The 18432-nt window shown below is 36.2% G+C and overlaps 1 long non-coding RNA gene across 1 annotated transcript in view; it reads left to right on the forward strand.

Moving 5' to 3' along the window:
* LOC150052943 (uncharacterized) overlaps positions 1–9443 on the forward strand; it is a 626716-nt gene extending 617273 nt beyond the window's left edge. The window contains exon 4 of the long non-coding RNA XR_016538137.1: positions 9334–9443. This is a non-coding gene — a long non-coding RNA (uncharacterized LOC150052943). The remainder of the gene's footprint in view (positions 1–9333) is intronic.
* Positions 9444–18432: the final 8989 nt, after the last annotated feature.

Here is an 18432-nt window from a genome sequence, read left to right on the forward strand (position 1 = left end):
TCAAAAGTATCAGGAGAGAGCCTTTGTCATTCCAAATTATTTTACAGTAAGACCTCCTTCAGAGCACCAAGTTAAATCACATTGCTAATTTGAACTAAGCAAACAAGATTCCCCAGCAGAGCTTTAACTCTTAGGAATTAACATGCTTTGTGTTTCTATAAGGAAGCTGCCATTTGTTTGGCATCCTAATAGGAATGCTTGAGAACAAATATTCAGGGAAACAAACAAACAAAAAACTTATGAAAAAATAGTCAAACTTTTTCATCTAACTTCCCTAAAAGACCTTCTTCAATTTCCATGAGTTTTGCTGTCCACTGGGAAATGCAAAGTATGGGAAGGAAGCAGAAACATTTTGAATCCTGTCTGTTTTCAAACTAAGTGAGGAAGCAGTGCCTCTTTTTTTTTCTAGCTTTTCTATGTTTTACATGTGAATGAGGATTGGGTTGTGTTTTTGTTTGTCTTGAAATCTGTTCCTAATTCCTATTCCGCCAAGACCATAGGGATGTTTTCAAACAGTGAGCCTCTTTGCATATGTTGTTTTTATATAAACAATAATAGTCAAACCTGATTCAGAGCAAATGAACATCAATCACAGTAATCACAGATGTGCCATTAGCAGTTGGTCTTTACCTTTGCCCAGGAATGCAAAGAATTTTAAATCAGGACAGAATTCACACAAGTTTATTGTTTGGAGGACTAGTGTTCTGCTATAAATTTAGGGTCAAACTATTGCCCCTAAATGCCAGTGATTTTATATCTTAGTTATCCCGTTTAAAGCCATAGTTCAGAAGCAACTTCGTGATTTTTGTTATTCAAGGAAGGATCCTTTGTTATGAAATACCCTATGTTATGAAAGGTCTTGCCTGAGTCCCTAGTGAATTTTCTTCAAGGTCAATGAGTGCCACAGGATACAATCATCGAGGTTCCTTGATAATAACTGAGTCATCTGAAATCCTAGTGGATGGTAGAGTTAGGATCTGAAGTTTGATATATTTAACTTTATTCTCTGTAACCGTCTCAATAAATTAAATTGCATGGAGAATTTCTCCTCTTCCCAAATTTCTACCAAGGCCATTGCCTGAGATTTGGCTCCCAATTTCCAATTACCTCTATATCTAAATATGTCTGTGCTCACTGGATAGGAGTAAAAGTGGCTTGTATGTTCCAAGGAATCCTAGCTGTGTACTCCATATTGATGACAGTACTCCACCAAAGAAACCTGTGTACATGTGAGTCTTATATGTTTTGTTTAAAAGGTACTAAAAAGAAAGAAAGAAAGAAAAAGTTAAATGAAATAATGTATGTGAAAAAGAAAGAAAAAAAAAGGTACTAAGATCAAATGACAAGCAGATAACAGCCCAACTTCCTTCCTAGGATCTGGAAGGCACAGTGTAGTAAGAAACATAAACTCTCCAGTTCTTTGTTCTCTGTAAGTGGGAAGCCTTTATGCCTTGTTAACTTCCCCTGTGTCAGAGAAGCTTCCATATTGTTTCTCTCTCTGAATCTTTCTATCCGTCACTCCCTCCTCTTAAAAGTGTATGGGACTCATACCATCCCATCCCCCAGGTTGAAAGTTATACATGTCACCTTTTGAAGAGTTTAGCTCCTCCACTATTGGATTCAATTATCTTCCTCATTCTTTGCATATCTTTTACCACATTCAACCTTATCATTTTCATTTATGTAGATAGTGTCTTTTCCTCATACAAGCTGTAGGCATGGAAATGGCTTTTTATTTAATTGGAATATCCTCAGTTCTTTAAAGAATGATCTGGCCATAATAGGCAATCAATAAGTATATGTTGAAGGAATGTGTGCATGAGTTAGTCAGCTAAATATTTAACTCAGACCAAATGCACAAAATATCATTTCTACTGACATAATAGCAATGTACTTCCCAAGGAAACACATTGTTCATATCTTGTAAAATAAAACATGTAATTATCATCCAGTGTACCAGTTGCGTATTTGGGCATTTATCCCACAGTAAAAGGAAATTTATGTTTGCACGAGAACCTGCACGTTAACATTCATAGTGGTTTTAATTCATGAGCAATGCCCTTTAGTGTATTAATAGTTAAGCAAACTAGTATATCTGTATCATAGAGTACCACTGAACAAGAAGAAACAAAGTTTAGATTACACTCATTCACTTGGATGAGTCTCTATAATTTTTTCTGAGTGAAATCAACCAATGATAAAGGTTACACACTGAATAGTTCTATTTGCATATAATTCTGAAAGGATTAAATTATAGAGATGGAAAAACAGAATATCAGATGTCAAGGTTTAGAGACAGGAAAGGAAACAAGGACATAGGTAGATGGAATTACAGAAGGACGAATGAAGAACCCTCACAGTGATAGAATAATGTGCATCTTATTTATAGTGTTAGACACATAAATCCATCCAAACCATAAATTTGCCTAGAGATAAGTACATACATGATAACACACAAAAATGAGTACAGGTAAGGTCTGAACTTCCTGGAAGATTAGTAAATTGTATTAGTGACAATATACTGATTGTTATACTGTAATGTAATTTTGTATGATATTACCTTTAGGAACAAATGAGATCTTTCTATTATTATTTCTTAAATTTGTAAATAAGACTATGAAAAAGTCAACATATGAAATACAAGCACTATATCTTTTTTAAGTTTTAAAATTTTTCATTGTAATTAATAGAGGGGTTACAGTTATATTCACCAGATAGTCACGGTATCTTTTAATTGTGAGTAATTTTAAAAACTAAAAACATCACTAGGTATAATACAGCTAGCAGTAAATACCATCCAAAAGTGTGACAGAAAGACTTGTATTGCTTTTCTAAATTCATAATTTTATTAAGCATTTATTTAGCAATGATCTTATTTTTAGCTAACTCTCACAACTTATGCATTACTTAGCTTTGTGATGATGACAATACACTACCAATTGTACACATCAGTTTGTGAACTATTTTTTTTTTTTTGAAAAATAGCACTGGAAATCTGGTTCTAAGGTAGTCCTTTAATCTAGACATAAAACTTTTCCTTTGGACACCTCAAGTAGTTTTAATTACTGTTCCTTTCTAAGTTATCATAGGGAGCAAGACTTCCTATGGAAAAGTATTTGCTTTGAAGTTAGAACTGGGTCTGAAACTTAGTTCTGTCAAAAACCACAGGCAAGTCAAGAAACTCCAGACCTTTCTTGTCATATGTTCCCCTAGGTGATCTTATTTCCTAGTGTGTCTCAGCTACTTGCTCTCACATCTTCTTTATCCATTCATCCATTATAGTGCACATTCGCTGATTTCTTAATTGGTTATTATAAATTAAGAAGCAATAGACACAAGTGAGCATTTACTTATATTGTATACTGGCTCTTAATTTAGGTACATACCCAAGAGTGGTATAGAGAATCTTCTGGTGGTTCTTTATTATTGTTATTATTATTATTATTATTATTATTATTATTATTTACTTGTTCGGAGAAATGGCATACTGTTTTTTTTTTTTGTTGTTCATGGGGCTTGAACTCTGGGCCTAGACACTGTCCTTAAGCTCTTCAGCTCAAGGCTAGTGCTCTACCACTTAGAGCCACAGAGCCACTGGCATACTGATTTTTATAGTGAAGTTGATTCATTGATGAATATTTACATTCCTATTAATGTGTCTCAAGTTTACTTTAGAAAAGATTTCTTCATGGAAAATATTTCAAGATCTAGGAAATAACAGTGACTTCCTAGATAAGACTCCAATGTCTCTGGAATGAATAGCAACCAATGAAAAATGACATTGCCTCAAATATTAAAGAGTTTCTACAGAGTTAAAGGACATGGTTGACAGAATGAAGGTACGGGATCAGAATGACAATCAACTGCCTATCAGAGACACTAACTGCCAGGTATTAATTTGAAAAAAGGATTAACATTCCAGAATATATACACTGTGATTGTGTTAGTTACGTGGTGTTTTTTATGCTTCCAAGTGAATTTTGAGTTTCTATTTCTGCATAGAATTAAAATTTTGAAGGCTTGGGAGTAAGGGGCGGGAGCAAAGCCTAGTGGTATACTGCTTGCCTAGCATTCACAAAGCCCAGGGTTCGATTCCTTGCTACCATACATAGAAAAGGCCAGAAGTGGTGATGTGGCTCAAGTGGCAGAGTGCTAGCCTTGAGAAATCTCAAAGACAATGCCCAGACCCTGAGTTCAAGCCCCATGACTGGGAAAAAAAAAGTGCCAGAATTGGAGCTATAGCTCAAGTGGTACAAGTGTTAGAGACCTAGCCTTGAGCAAAAAGTATCCAAGGACAGTGCCCAGACTCTGAGATCAAGCCCAAGGACTGGCAAAAAAAATTGGAATGGAATTGTGTTGAATCTGTAGATCATTTTTAGCACAATAAACATTAATATTCATTATGCTAGTATATGAACAGGGGAAATCTGTCAATCATTTTCCAGTATCTTCTTCAATTTCTTCAGTTTTATTTTATTTATTTTTTTACCAATAGAGATCTTTTCACCTCTTTGGAAAGTTTTTTTCCTTAGTATTTTTTAGACTATTTATAGTAAATAGAACTGTTTTTCTGATTTCTTTCTGAGTTATTGGAATGTAGAAAGGTTATACATTTTTATAAGTTGGTTTTGTATCTTGCTATTTTGTTGTGCTTATCAGGTCAAAGAATTTACTCATTAAATCTTAAAGGGTAGAACCACAGCATTTTTGAATAGGGGCTTCCTTCCTATTTTTATCTTGTATTTCCTTCTCTTACTTTATATTCAAAATTGTACTAAATTGGGGAAGTTGAAACAATATGTCCTTTGAATTCAGGAACAAAATATCTCTCTTCACTCCTATTCAGCATAGAATTAGAATTGGTTTCTTTATTTTTTTTCTAATTGATTACAGTACTATTACACTTTTTCTTTGTTTATCCCAGTAGTTTGCTAATGAGATAATAATGTGTGATTCTTTCTTAATTCTCATTTGCTTCTATATTTCCCTCATGGAATTTATTCTTTGCTGAGCTCCTGTGTTAGAGACTATCTTTCTTCCTTTTTTATGTATAGGATCCCTTTAAGTATTATATGCAGTGCTGGCTGAGTAGTCTAGAAAAAGTAGGTTTTGCTTATCTGTGAAGATTTTTTTATTTCCTCATTGATTTTAATACATAACTTCATTGGACATAGTAATGTTGGCTGACATTTGCTTGTTTTTAGGGCTCAAAATGTATCATTTTACATTTTCTTGGCTTTTATAGTTTCTGCTGAGAAGTCTGATATGATTCCGATGGCTTTGCTTTTGCAAACAAGCTAGTATTTTCTTGCAGCTTTCATTAATCTTTTTCTTCTGTAGTTTTTGCATTTTTAACTGTAGTGTGGCTTAGAGAAGTTCTTCTCTGGTCATGCCTATTTGAGGATCTGAATGTTTTCTGTATTACGTCCATGCTTGTTTCTAAATGTGGAAAAATTACTTCTATAATTTCATTGAGTTTTTCTTTGTCATGCATTTGCATTTCAGTTCCTTCTTCTTCCATATAGAATCTCGATCACATCACCAGATTTCTGAAAAATGGGGTTCTGTAGTTTTGTTTCCTATATGGCTTAATGAATATATTTCTTTTACCTCATCTTCAATCCCTGAGATTCTTTCTTTTGCTAGATCTAGTGTGTAAATGTCACTTTCCAGTATATTCTGTATTATATTTTTCACTTTTTATTGTAATTAATGGAAGGGGTACATTATAGTCACCAGATAGAAGGTGTATTACTTCACAAACATTGATACCTCTTCTGATGTTTTTGTCCCCATTTCCCTCCCCCCCACCCCTTTCCATCATCTTATTTTGTATTATATTTATTAAAATTTTTATTGTCAGCAAGGCTGACTCTATAGGATGATACAAAGTTGTGCTCTTTCAGGGAAATAATAGTAAAACCAAAAATTGTACTCACATTAAATATATACAGAATACCTTATTCTGATCCTAGTGTATGTGGGTTTCATTTTACCAAGCCATTTTCCATTTGTCTGTGGACAGTTGCTTATGTCTGATGTTTCAAAACAATTCTGACTCTGTCTTCCATCAGCTGATATATACCAAATAAGTTAAGGACTCAGAGTGATAAGATTATGGCCTTCAACCTAAAACAGATGCCAACCAGAAGACTAGAGCTTCTTGTTTACTGGCCATACTCCAGAGAGTCCTATAATCCCTTTCTGGGCTAAGATCATGCTCTAGAAGAGCTTGAAGAATTCAGAAAATGCTATTAAATATTTATCTAGGATATGTACAGAAATAGACAGCTAGAAGCAATATACAAGTTATCTTGTAAGGGAAAGGGCAGAATATGCACATGTATGTACGACATAATGTCTCTGTCTTGGGAACTTTATTGTTTTAGATTTTTGTGGAAGCTTTACTCATAGGTGATTAAATCATTATTTGAAAAAAGAACATCAAAACTTCAACTCAACAGGTCATTAAGCGAGAGGGAGCTGGAGGTTCCTAATTGCTCTAGTTCTGAACTTTCCTAGCCACTCATTCTGATGTCACTAACCAAATTGCAACCTTCAAAGGAAACCCTTTCAGGTAGAACTGATGGCAGTTATCAATCCAGAGAGCCCCAAATTGTTAGGAACTTTGTACCAGAAAACAGGTTATAGACACACACACACACGCATATATATACATATACTTATACAAATACATATATGTCAGTATTTCATGACAAAAAAGTTATTCCAAAAGTTCAAGTGTTCAATAAAATGTATAATTTGGTCATCTGACTTTCACATTCTATGAGAATGTGATATTTTGGATTATTTGTGCTCGGATCATTTTGGATGCTCCCATCCCTTCAATTCCATTTTCCTCCAGCCACTTATGGCAGGCATCTGCAGTCAGCAATCTCCACTAATATGAAAACCCAGCTGGTGGAAATTTAAGCAAGCCGTCAGTCAATTTTTAAATTAAAGCAATAATAACGAAACACCTCTAGCTTTAAAAATTACTGTCATTAATCAGTACTAGGAGCAGCAGCAAATAATAAATGAATCTTAAAATACTAATTGTAAAGATGAAAGTTTATGATCCTGTTTAGGAAGATTTGTCCTTGAAAGTCTTCAACCAATTGAGAAAGAATGTACCATTTGCCTTAGGACTTGAAAAGATAAAAAAAAAAAGTAGCAACAGAGAGTGTTAGGAGGAAAATCACCAACTTAAATACATTCCTACACATGTCAGACATGAACTGACTTTCAAAAGCTATTACCTGTTAATTGGAAAATCACAGAGCAGATGGAACCAATTAATCTACAATTATAGAATCACCACAATCCAAACAAAAATAATTAACTCATTTTCAAGATATAAATTTTTTTGGAAACTCTTAACATCTCTACAATTGAGCAACAGTCACAGTGTTTCAGAGTTTAGGTTTGTTTAAATAATTTCTTTTGGTTAAGTCTCCCTTTAGGATAAAAGTATTAAAGTGTGCAAGAATAACTTTGAAGAGAAGAATTAAATGGTGAAGTATGTTTAAAAAATCATTGACTTAAGAATGCTCATTTTTTAAAATTCACATGTATGAGAAGTTCTTTGAGGTGTTGATTAGATACTAGTCTTTAATAACATAAGGATGCGCTTATAGAGCGCACAGTGGAGAATGAGATAAGTACAATCATCATCCAAGCAAATATCAAGTGGCAGTCATAATTCGCAGAATGGAGAAAGGCTACATGACATGAAACTGAATGGTGGAGAGAGATTTGGACAAGATTCCTACAGGATTCCTCCCAGAATAGAATTTGGAAAGAAACAAGCTCTTGGACGGGAAGAATATTCCAGACATATGGAAGAGCTGTGCTAAAACCTTGCAATGCAAGTAGATATTACTGTGTGGGGACCTATAAAACCAGTGTTGTAGAAATGCAGAAAGCAAGGGAGGGAACATTGTTGTTAAGTAGAGGATAGGCTTTTTAAATACTTAAATAAACAATTTTGGTTACCCATAAATATTAGAAACATCAGTGAAATATTTCAGGGAAATGGAATGAAGATATTGAAATGATTTTATTCTCGCTTTGATAACTGTCTGGAATGGTAAAAATGATTAAAGGACTTCAGAATTTATACTGCATATCTTTTTGATACCAACATTTTCTAAACCAGGTTCATCTCAGCTACTCAGAAGGTAAAGACAGGAGGATGAGATGCCTAAGCAAGTTTAATGGAACCCTATGTAAAGAAGAAAAGGAGCCTGGCCAACCACACTGGCTCATGTCTATAATCCTAGCTACTCAGGAGGCTGAGATCTGAGGAACATGGTTCAAAGCCAGCCTGGGCACTAAAGTCCTTGAGAGTCTTATCTCCAACAAACCACTAGAAAACCAGAAGTGGAGCTGTGGCTCAAGAAGTAGGGTGGTAGCCTTGAGCTGAAGCACTTAGGGACAACATCCTGGCCCAGGGGTAGGGTGGTAGCCTTGAGCCTGAGCTGAAGAGCTCAGGAACAGCGCCCATGCCTAGAGTTCCAGCCACACAACCAACAAGAGAGAGAGAGAGAGAGAGAGAGAGAGAGAGAGAGAGAGAGAGAGAGAGAGAGAGAGAGACAGAGAGAGAGACAGAGAGAGAGAGAGAGAGAGAGAGAGAGAGAGAGAGAGAGAGAGAGAGACAGAGAGAGAGAGAGACAGAGAGAAAGAGAGAGAGAGGGAGGGAGGGAGGGAGGGAGGGAGGGAGAGAGGGAGAGAGGGAGAGGGAGAGGGAGAGGGAGAGGGAGAGAGACAGGGAGAGGGAGAGGGAGAGACCTGGGCAAGGAAGTCCCATTAGACTCATCTCCAATTAACACTCAGGGAACAGGAAATGGCACGGTGACTCAAAGTGGTAGCAGTATCCTTGAGCTGAAGAGCTTAGGGATAATGCCCAGGTCCAGAGTTCAAGTCCAATGACTAACAAAAAAGAAAGAGTTGTTCTAAAAGCAGAAAACTGGCCTACCATGAAGTAGGAGACTTGGTCTTTGTAAACACATATTAATATAATTCCCAACCTCAGGATAATGCCGTAGAACTTTAGTGATTCAAACAAAAATGAACTTTCCAGTTTGATCTTTCATCTTTTCTTATGTGTATATAGTGTTACAATCTCATTAAACTTCTAATAATTTCTGAAGTATAGCATGCTTTTCTTATATATATTTGTAATTTTTATTGTTATGCACATGTCTAGAATATCCTTTGTTTCTCCCTTGCAAGTTAAACAACTTACCTATACTGTTTTTGTTTGCAATTACATCTTTGGCATTTTTGCCACCTCTAGATATAAACACTAATGTATCTTCTATTTTTCTTCAGTGCTTCACGTATACCACTGTAAAGGGTACCAGCTCTACCACTTGATGACATTGACTTAATCCTGGATCTTTGGGAAGTATATTGTTCACTTTCGTATCCAAGAACCTACCATAATGCCTTAAATACAGTCATGTTTTCACAAATACTGTTTCACCTTGAATTTTCCTTTCTTAACAAGTTCTCTACTGGACATGACATTTAATGATGCCCACCAAAGAAACTGCACACATAGGGTAATATTGCTTACTTGAAAGCAGACATATAGTTTCAGTTTACTGGGTACATCCAGGATAATCACAAGTGGAAGAAGGAGACAGAAGTCAGAAGCAGTGCAATGCACAGTGAGATATACTTCACCAAATGTTACTGGCTTTGAGGATGGAAGAAGGAAGCAGTGAGTCAGAGGTAAATGACCTTTGAAAGCTGCAAAGGGCAATGAAATGTTTCTTCTCTGCAGCCTGAAGAAGAAATGCTTCTCTGCTAATGCCTTGATAAAGGCACATTGAGATTCATTTGCTATTTGTGACCTCTAGAACTATCATTTAAATAACTCCTGTTGTTTTAAGACACTGTGTTTGGTAGAATTTGCTACAGTAGCCATAGAAATTAAATAGGCCCATGGTTGATTGCTGTGTTTTCTTAGCAAATTAAGAAAATTACACAGATACAAGAATCGTGTAGTGCAGACTACAATTAATTTATTCTAATCCATTAAGTCTTAATTACCATAAAAGTTATCATGTAATATGTTAGTAAATACAGCATGGTCCATTTTGTGAAATTTAGTACTTTATATTACTAGAGGCATTCATTGTGCATTTTCTTTTGTGCTAATTCACAAGAAATGCTATGGAGCAAATTCTTGTTGAGTGATTATGTAATAAATAAATTCCTTAAGTTATATCATTCTAAGAATTTCAGTGTTTTTTAATCTGTTATTATAAAATAATGTCCAGAGATTACAATTACATAAGTCAGGTAATGAGTACATGTCAGCTCTTTCCTTGGTTTCTCCAGATTCTCCCTTCTGCCCCCACCGACAAGTTGTATGGCTCATTTTCAACATAGTGTTTAGTGAGTCCTACCTCTGGACATTATGTTTTGAGAATGATTAATAGCTTACAGGAGCAAACCAGATACTACTTTATGAGAAAATTAAAGGACTTCAAAATAATATAAAAATCTAAAATAATATAAATGCTTGTCTTAAAGAAAAGTCAGTTATTTAAGCTTCCTTCTGTCAAATTCACATTGAATGTAGGAGCCAGCCTTGGTAAAACAATACTTTCTTCTCCATCCAGTATTTGCTGGACGGACTCAGCACTTGAGTACTCTGCATCCTATCAAAGTGGGAGAATATTGCTAAGTGAACACAGTATATGAATTCTTAAATCTACTATTGAAAAAAAACACTGAAAAAAGATTTATGTTGAGTCCATACAAATTATGTGCTAATGATGGTTAGCATAAAGCACTATAGAATGGAAGGATGAGAGTTTAAGTACAAAAAGTTGAAGAATAGATGTTGCCATCCAGTCAGACTGAACAAGATGGCACTTGCAAAAACTTTGAAACTAGCCATCCATAGATGCTGCCTCCAAGAATTCATACCAGCTACATGCTGAAAAGTTACTAAAACAAACAAATAAACCAAACACATCTCACCAGCAAAAGTCAAGATTTGTTTAACTGGTTATTAGTCATTAAACAGCTCAACAACTCTTTGTACAGCATTTGTATTGGCCTAATACTGTAAGTAATACATAGATTATTTAAAGTATGTGGGAGGACATGTAAAAAGTATACTTTATAGACATTTTTATATCAGAGATTTGACCATGCATGAACTTTAGCATCTGCAATGGAAGAAGAATTAAATTCAAGTTTTCAGACATGAAGCTCTCAGAACTACATTTCTTAAAAATGATTGAGGTAGAAAAGAAACTGTAATATATGGAGAGAGTTTATGCCTCCGGGTGGGGAGTGGAGGCAGATGGAAAGAGATGGAGCATATGGAAAATTATCCCTTAAGACCTTGCCATGGCTTCAGATGTGAGAAACTTCATAAAGCTTATTAAATAATGTTGGACTTCATTGGCTAGGTATTCCTGGCTATGCAGAGGTAGGGAATCTGGTTTAAGGTCTGCCTCAGACAAAGGTGTTTAATTCTGTATGAAAAATAAACTAAAGCCAAATGGGCTGGTGGCATGGCTAAGACAATGAGTCATTTCTTAGCAATAAGGATTCCAGTTAAGAATACAACTACCAGAAGGAAAAGAAAAAGTTGGATTTCTAAAAACCACCAGAGAATTTGTAAGTAGACACATAACATGGCAACTTTGTTTCAAAGTAATCTAAACGTTTATGGCAATTGACTTGAGGGACATAATTGAAATGGATCAGAATGATGATACTACTTTTTGAGTAATCCTTCCCTGGTGTTTTATTTTGCTGAACTTGGGCTTTTTCTTTTCTGAGTAATTACAGTAAATGATTTGAATTGTCCCTTGAATCTACCATATTTCAGTTAATACATTTGTATATACTTGCATACCACCCAACATATTTGCTTATGTTTGTAAGCTAAATCTAGTTTATGCATATAAAGGAAAATATGCATCATTTCTCTCTGGGCCTGACTTCCTTCAGTTACTGTAAGTTTTTTCCTATCTTTTTATTTCTTTACATACAGTACCATATAATTCATCCTAATGGATGACAAAACCTCAACATATATATATATATATATATATATATATATATATATATATATCACATTTTCTTGATCCATTTATCCATTGAGGAGCATCTGAACTGATTCTATTCCTTGGTTGTGATGAATAGTGCTGCAATAAATACGGTTGTGCTGATGACTTTACTGTATCCTGGTTTGCAATGTTTTAGTAAATGCCCAAGAGTGGAATTGCTGGATCATAGAGTAATTCTAGGTTTGGCTTTTTTTTTTTTTTTTTTTTTTTTTTAAGGAAACTCCATACTGCTCTCCAGCGTGTTGAAAATGTTGATGTTCCTACCCACAGTGTATTAGGGTTACCCTTTACCTGCGTCCTTGTCAAATCTTTAAATAAACCTCTAAAGTTCTGCTATGATTTGGGCATGATTTAATTGTGCTCTCCTAAAATTTAGTGCGAGTGAAGGTTTGATTCCTAAGGTAACTGAAACTTTTAACAGGGAGGTCCTATGGTGATTGAAGGTGGGGGTGTATTTTCAAAAGTTAGTCTTCCTGCAAGCACCCTGAGTTCTTGCAAGAGGGTTGCCATGAAAGGAATAAGCTGATTCCACCAGCTCTCTCCATATTTTGGCTCAGGAACTGCTTATTTGTCCTAACAAAAGCTTTCATCATAGCCATTCAATACCTGCCACGAGGTCCTCACCAGAACTGACCCAATGAAGGCATCATATTATTTTTTGTTTGTTTGTTTGTCTGTTTTGTGGTGTTGGCTATAAGGGTTGCCAAAAGGAGACCCATACATGGTTCAGAACAGAAAAAACTTTATTGGAGAACCAAACTGCCGGGCTGCGCTCTAGGACAAGATGCAGCAGCTGGAACTAATTGCAGAGAGAGATGACATAGGGAAGAATAAGAAAGTGGTGTGACTGGAGAGAATGAGGAGTGACCTCAGAGCCTGGGGGCTGCCCACTGACCCACAGGTGTGCAGCTAACGGTACTTATGGATTTTTGGGTGGGGACATCTTTAGAGGGCCACATGCAGTTTTGCATTGAAAGAGAAGGTGTCTACAGTGTGAAGAAAAAGGGAAGGGGGCGTTTTTTCCAGCAGACCTAACATCAATGATTGAATCTAGGGACTCATGCTTGCTAAGCAAGCATGCCATCCCTTGAACTATACCACCATCCATTTAATTTTTATTTACTTTTTGAGAAAATGTCTTACTAACACTGCCCAGGCTGGACTTCAAATTGTTACCTTCCAGTCTCTCTTCCTACAGAGTTGGGATTACAGGTGTGTAACACCAACCTAGGCTAGACACTATGTTGCTAAATCTACAACACTGGAAGGCCAATGATTCTCTTTTCCTATGTAAACAGGGTCTTGTTTATAATGACATAAAGTAGCCTGATGCAATCCCAACTTGACATTTCAGGCTTTGGGGACCCAAAGCTGGCAATAATTCTAGGTTTTGCTTTTCGATTTAGGCATGAAGAGTAAAGAGATGAGTTTAAGGAAGAATAAACATTATTTTTGGCCAGTCCTGGGCAGTGAACTCAGGGCCTGGGCACTGTCCTTGTACTTTTCTCAAGGCTAAAGCTCTACCACATGAGCCATAGCACCATTTCTGTATGTGGTACTGAGGACTTGAACCCTGGTCTTCCTGCATGCTAGGCAAGCTTTCTACCACTAGGCTACTCTCCTGACCCAGGAAGCAAAACATTATTTGCCTCCAGGATCCGCCCTGTTCCTGTAGCTCTGTTCCAGCAATGATAGGAGGGGCTCTAGTTTCGCTTCTATTGATTTTAGGAAAACTCCAGGAGGGCAAAGTTCCTTGTTTAGAGATAGAGTTTTTAATGCTTTGGAAGCATGTGAGAGGCCTATTAATAGAGGCTGGAATTAATTAAAAGAAAAGGTCAAGAGGGTTTAAACACCAAGTGCTCTGGAAGGACAGCACAACCACAGATGACTGACTGTTATTGATTTTGCATTTCTATCATCCCGTTGGATAGTTAATCAATACTGAACAGTCAGACTTTTTCAAAATATTATACAATATGATGACAGAGACTTTAGCTTGAGAAACGAATTCTTCAGGCTTCAACATCTGTTTATAAGAAGCCTCTTTGTATCCACATGTATACAGGGGTAACTGGAGGTGGAGAGAGATTATTGAGTGGATTGAAAAGCAATCTTGTTGCCAGTGACACTGGTAAACTCATGCTGACAACACATCTTGAGACCTGTGGTAAGAGCAGGTCTGATGTAATGGGTACTTGTTTTGTTTTTTTTTTTTTTGTAGCATATTTTTTCATTTGAATTAAAGGGCAAAAAAGCAGCTGCTTATTGGGAATCTTATTTCAGATGTTGAAGAAAGTGGCAGCAATGTGTTGTTCTAGTTTTTGACTGAAAATGGCAAGCAATCATAAAAATAAAATGTGTTAGAAGCCGGAAACAGAGGCCATGGCAAAAATGAACAATTATGATATCACCACCCTTAGAGAGAAGAACCTAGTTTATATGGTATTTAGTAGAGGCGATATTGACTCATTTGTGATCAAAATAAGCCTCTTAGAGAGATAGTCACATTATCCTCTCTTAACAAGAGAGGCCACCAACTTAGGTTACTTTGCCTATGGTCCCTCAGTTGATAATGGCAGAACTATTAATTGAATTTGAAGTCCCTGTGTACAATTGCTAAGGAAAGATTTTCAAACATAGAGAGATAGGATAGATCTATGTAACTACATATAACTATATATAGATATATGTAAAACTACACATGCATAGTATATATCACAGTCCCTCATAGACTTCTGAGTCCTAACCCAGGACCTAAGATTTTAAAATTTATCAAGATCTGAATTCATGCAGATAATGCCATTGTAGAACTTGTCCATTACACTTGACAGCAGTCCTTGGTATGTAGTCCGACTTCCTAATCTAAGATTCTCGAACAGTCATATTATAAATAGTACAATACAGCAGTAACCTTTAGGTTACATGTTTCATTCTGAGGTTACATCACAATTTATCACTCAAGCATAACATCATCGATATGTGACTGTGTGTGTGTGTGTGTGTGTGTGTGTGTGTGTGTGTGTGCATATGTGTATGTAGTAGTACTAGGGCTCAAACAGGCACTGGGAACTCTCTTTTAACTTTATCATTCAAGGGGTAGCACTCCACCATTTGGGGCACAACTCCACTTCTGGCTTTTTCATGGCTAGTCAAAGTTAAGAATCTCACAGACTTCCTTGCCCCCAACTGGCTTCAAACTGTAATTTTCAAACCTCAGCATCATAAATAGCTAGGACTGCAAGTGTGAGCCACCAGTGTCCAGCTACATTACAGGTTTTGATCATGAAAACAAGTGGCAAATAAATATAAATGTACACCATATGTGAATTATGAATATTATATCTGGCTATTTTCTCTCAATTGATGCCAATTATCCGTTGTATTTTGAATTATTTGGGGATACATATTTTCATATTCCTAGATCTTTTCAAAATAAAAGGTCTCCTAAGCTCTTTACCCTGAGTAAAATGTAAATAGCATTTTTATCCTTCAAGGATGAAAACTTTGCTATGTGATAAGGGCATGAAATAAGTCTTTTCAACATAATGTCATGGCAAAGCCTTATGGAACTTGATATCCTGATACCATTAGAACACCAGCGTCATCCATTCCCCTTGGCTGTCACAGCTAGATGTCCTCAGATCGTTCATCATTCAGTGTTCCTTTTTGGTCTTGGGAACAATGAGTGCCTTCAAGTTAGACACCAGATAAATTCATTAAATGAATGTTTGAAGTCTTGATTCCTGAAACCACAACCAATATGTGAATCTAAGAAATGGCTACAAGACTTCTCAGAAAGACTATAAAATTTTCATTAATTCTTCCAGTAATTTCAGTCAATTTAAAGGAGTTACAGGGCACTGGGGCTCACATCTGTAATCCTAGATACTCAGGAGGCTAAGATCTGAGGATTGGGGTTCACAATCAGCTCGAGTACTGAAGACTGTGAGAGACTTTTATCTCTAATTAACCACCAGAAAACTGGAAGTAGTGCTGTGGCTCATTGGGTAGGGCAGTAGCCTTAAGTTGAAGAGCTCAGGGACAGCACCAAGGCACAGAGTTCAAGCCCCACAACTGACAAAAAAATAAAAAATAATAAACTAATAGTAAAATAAAAGAGATAGCAATAACAACAATGTCCAAACAAACACAAACCTGTAATTTAGCATCCAGCTAAATTAGAGTTCCTGTACCAGTGCACTTAACACTAATGTGGTATTAAAAAATAGAGTTTGGGGCTGAGAATATGTGTTGAATGGGTTTTTCTGGGGCTATGTCTTTTACCAAGTATATGTCCTGATGCTTACTTGCCTGGCCTATGACTAAGAAGTTCTCCTATGGGAAGTGTGTAGTAACGGGAGAGTACCTCACTGCTGTTAGTTTGACCTATGTCTAGTTTATGCTTCCTGACCATCATTCTGGCATCCATCAGCTCTTCTGCCCACTCTTCTTCCCTGTCACACTCTTCCTCCCTCATTTGGTGTTGTAACTGGCCTCTTAAAGAGAACTGTTCTGAAGTAGCTTTTATCTTTTCAGATGGCAGATGAACTTTTGATATACCTTCCCCAAAGAAATAAATTCAAAGATTTATTCCTTATAAAACTTGGACAGAGAATATTATGAAAATCAGCAATAGTCAAGGGAGAAGGGAGAGGACTAAATTAGACTTGCATATAAGGGAATACAGTACAAGTTTCTATAATATTTCACACCACTGCCTGGATTTTCCATTTAAAGAAAATCCAGCTATGGTGGAGAGAGAAATCTCTGTGTACTTACTTCACACCAGAGTCTTACACCATTTAGGTGACCCATAGAAGCAGAAAACTGTCTAAGCCCTGATTCTGGAATCAAATCACTAACCTCATATTCAAAATAGAATCTGAGAAACAAATGCTTAATATCCAGTATCTACAGGGAACTCAAGAAACTAATCCACCCCCCCAAAACCCAACAAATCGTTCACTAAATTGGCAAGGGAACTAAAGAGAGACTTCTCAAAAGAAGAGGTTAACATGGCAGAAAAGCATATGAGAAAATGCTCATCATCCATAGTCTAAAGGAAATGCAAATAAAAACAACCCTAAGATACCACCTTACCCCAATAAGAATGGCCAAGATTTTGAACTCAGACAATGACAGATGCTGGCGGGGTTGTGGAGAAAAAGGAACCCTACTGCACAGCTGGTGTGACTGTAAACTAGTTCAGCCACTCTGGAAAGCAGTGTAGAGGTTTCTTAAAGAACTGAAAATTGACCTTCCCTAGGATCCCACCATACCACTCCTGGGCAACTATCCTGAACATCATAACCCAAGATATGATAAGGACACCTGCTCAGCTATGTTGATCTCTGCATTATTCACAATAGCCAGGTGATGGAAACAATCCAGATGCCCTACTGCAGATGAATGGATATAAAAAATGTGGTATATATATATACAATGGAATTCTACATAGCCAACAGACAAGATAAAATAATGGCATTTGCAGGGAAGGAAAGTGGATGAATCTAGAGTGAATCATGTTGAGTGAGACAAGTCAAGACCTAAGGAGCAAAAGGCACATGATACCCTTAATATGTGGCTATTAAATCCAAACAGTACAAGAGTGAGGACTCAATATTTGGGTACCCAATGCTATAGACATGGTACTGGAAATATAAAGACAACTACCTAGACATAAAAATTTATGACTCTATAGACATAATGTTTTATTACATAGATTAATATGTATCTATGACATATAAACCCTCAGCTTAATTTTAATTATGTTCTAAAATCTAAGTGCCAGTGATTGTATAGATTCCCTTCTTGAATACTTGTTTGTTAAATATGTCATTTGAAGTATGATGTAAAAATCAATGTTAATAAATTCTTTAATTAAAAAAAGAAATAAAATAAGTTTAAGCATTCTAAAAAAGTAGAATCTGAGAACTCACCCTTCTCACATCGAAAATGGTACTGGGAGCAGAATATTAAATCTCAGAGTACTTTTTTTGACTATTAATGACAAACTTTAAATATTGATTATTTTATGCAAAAGATATAATCTCCAGGGACATCCATTTTCACACATTTACTAGTAGATATGGAAATACCCATATTGGGCTGGTGAATAGCTCAGTGTTAGGGTACCAATATACCTACCATAGAGGAGGCCAAGAATTCAATATCTAGCAGTACATTCATGCACACATATGCATGTGTACACATGTGCACACACGCACATGCATACATAGAGGCCATCTGTGAATGCTTTCTTCTACGTGTGTTTTCTGAGTTGTATGCACCCTGAACTGTGGCAGATTTAAGAGAAGATTCAGTAGTGAAG

The sequence above is a fragment of the Megascapheus bottae genome, chromosome 16 (assembly GCF_031878675.1).
Source record: "Megascapheus bottae isolate mThoBot1 chromosome 16, mThoBot2.hap1, whole genome shotgun sequence".
Taxonomy (NCBI): Eukaryota; Metazoa; Chordata; class Mammalia; order Rodentia; family Geomyidae; genus Megascapheus; species Megascapheus bottae.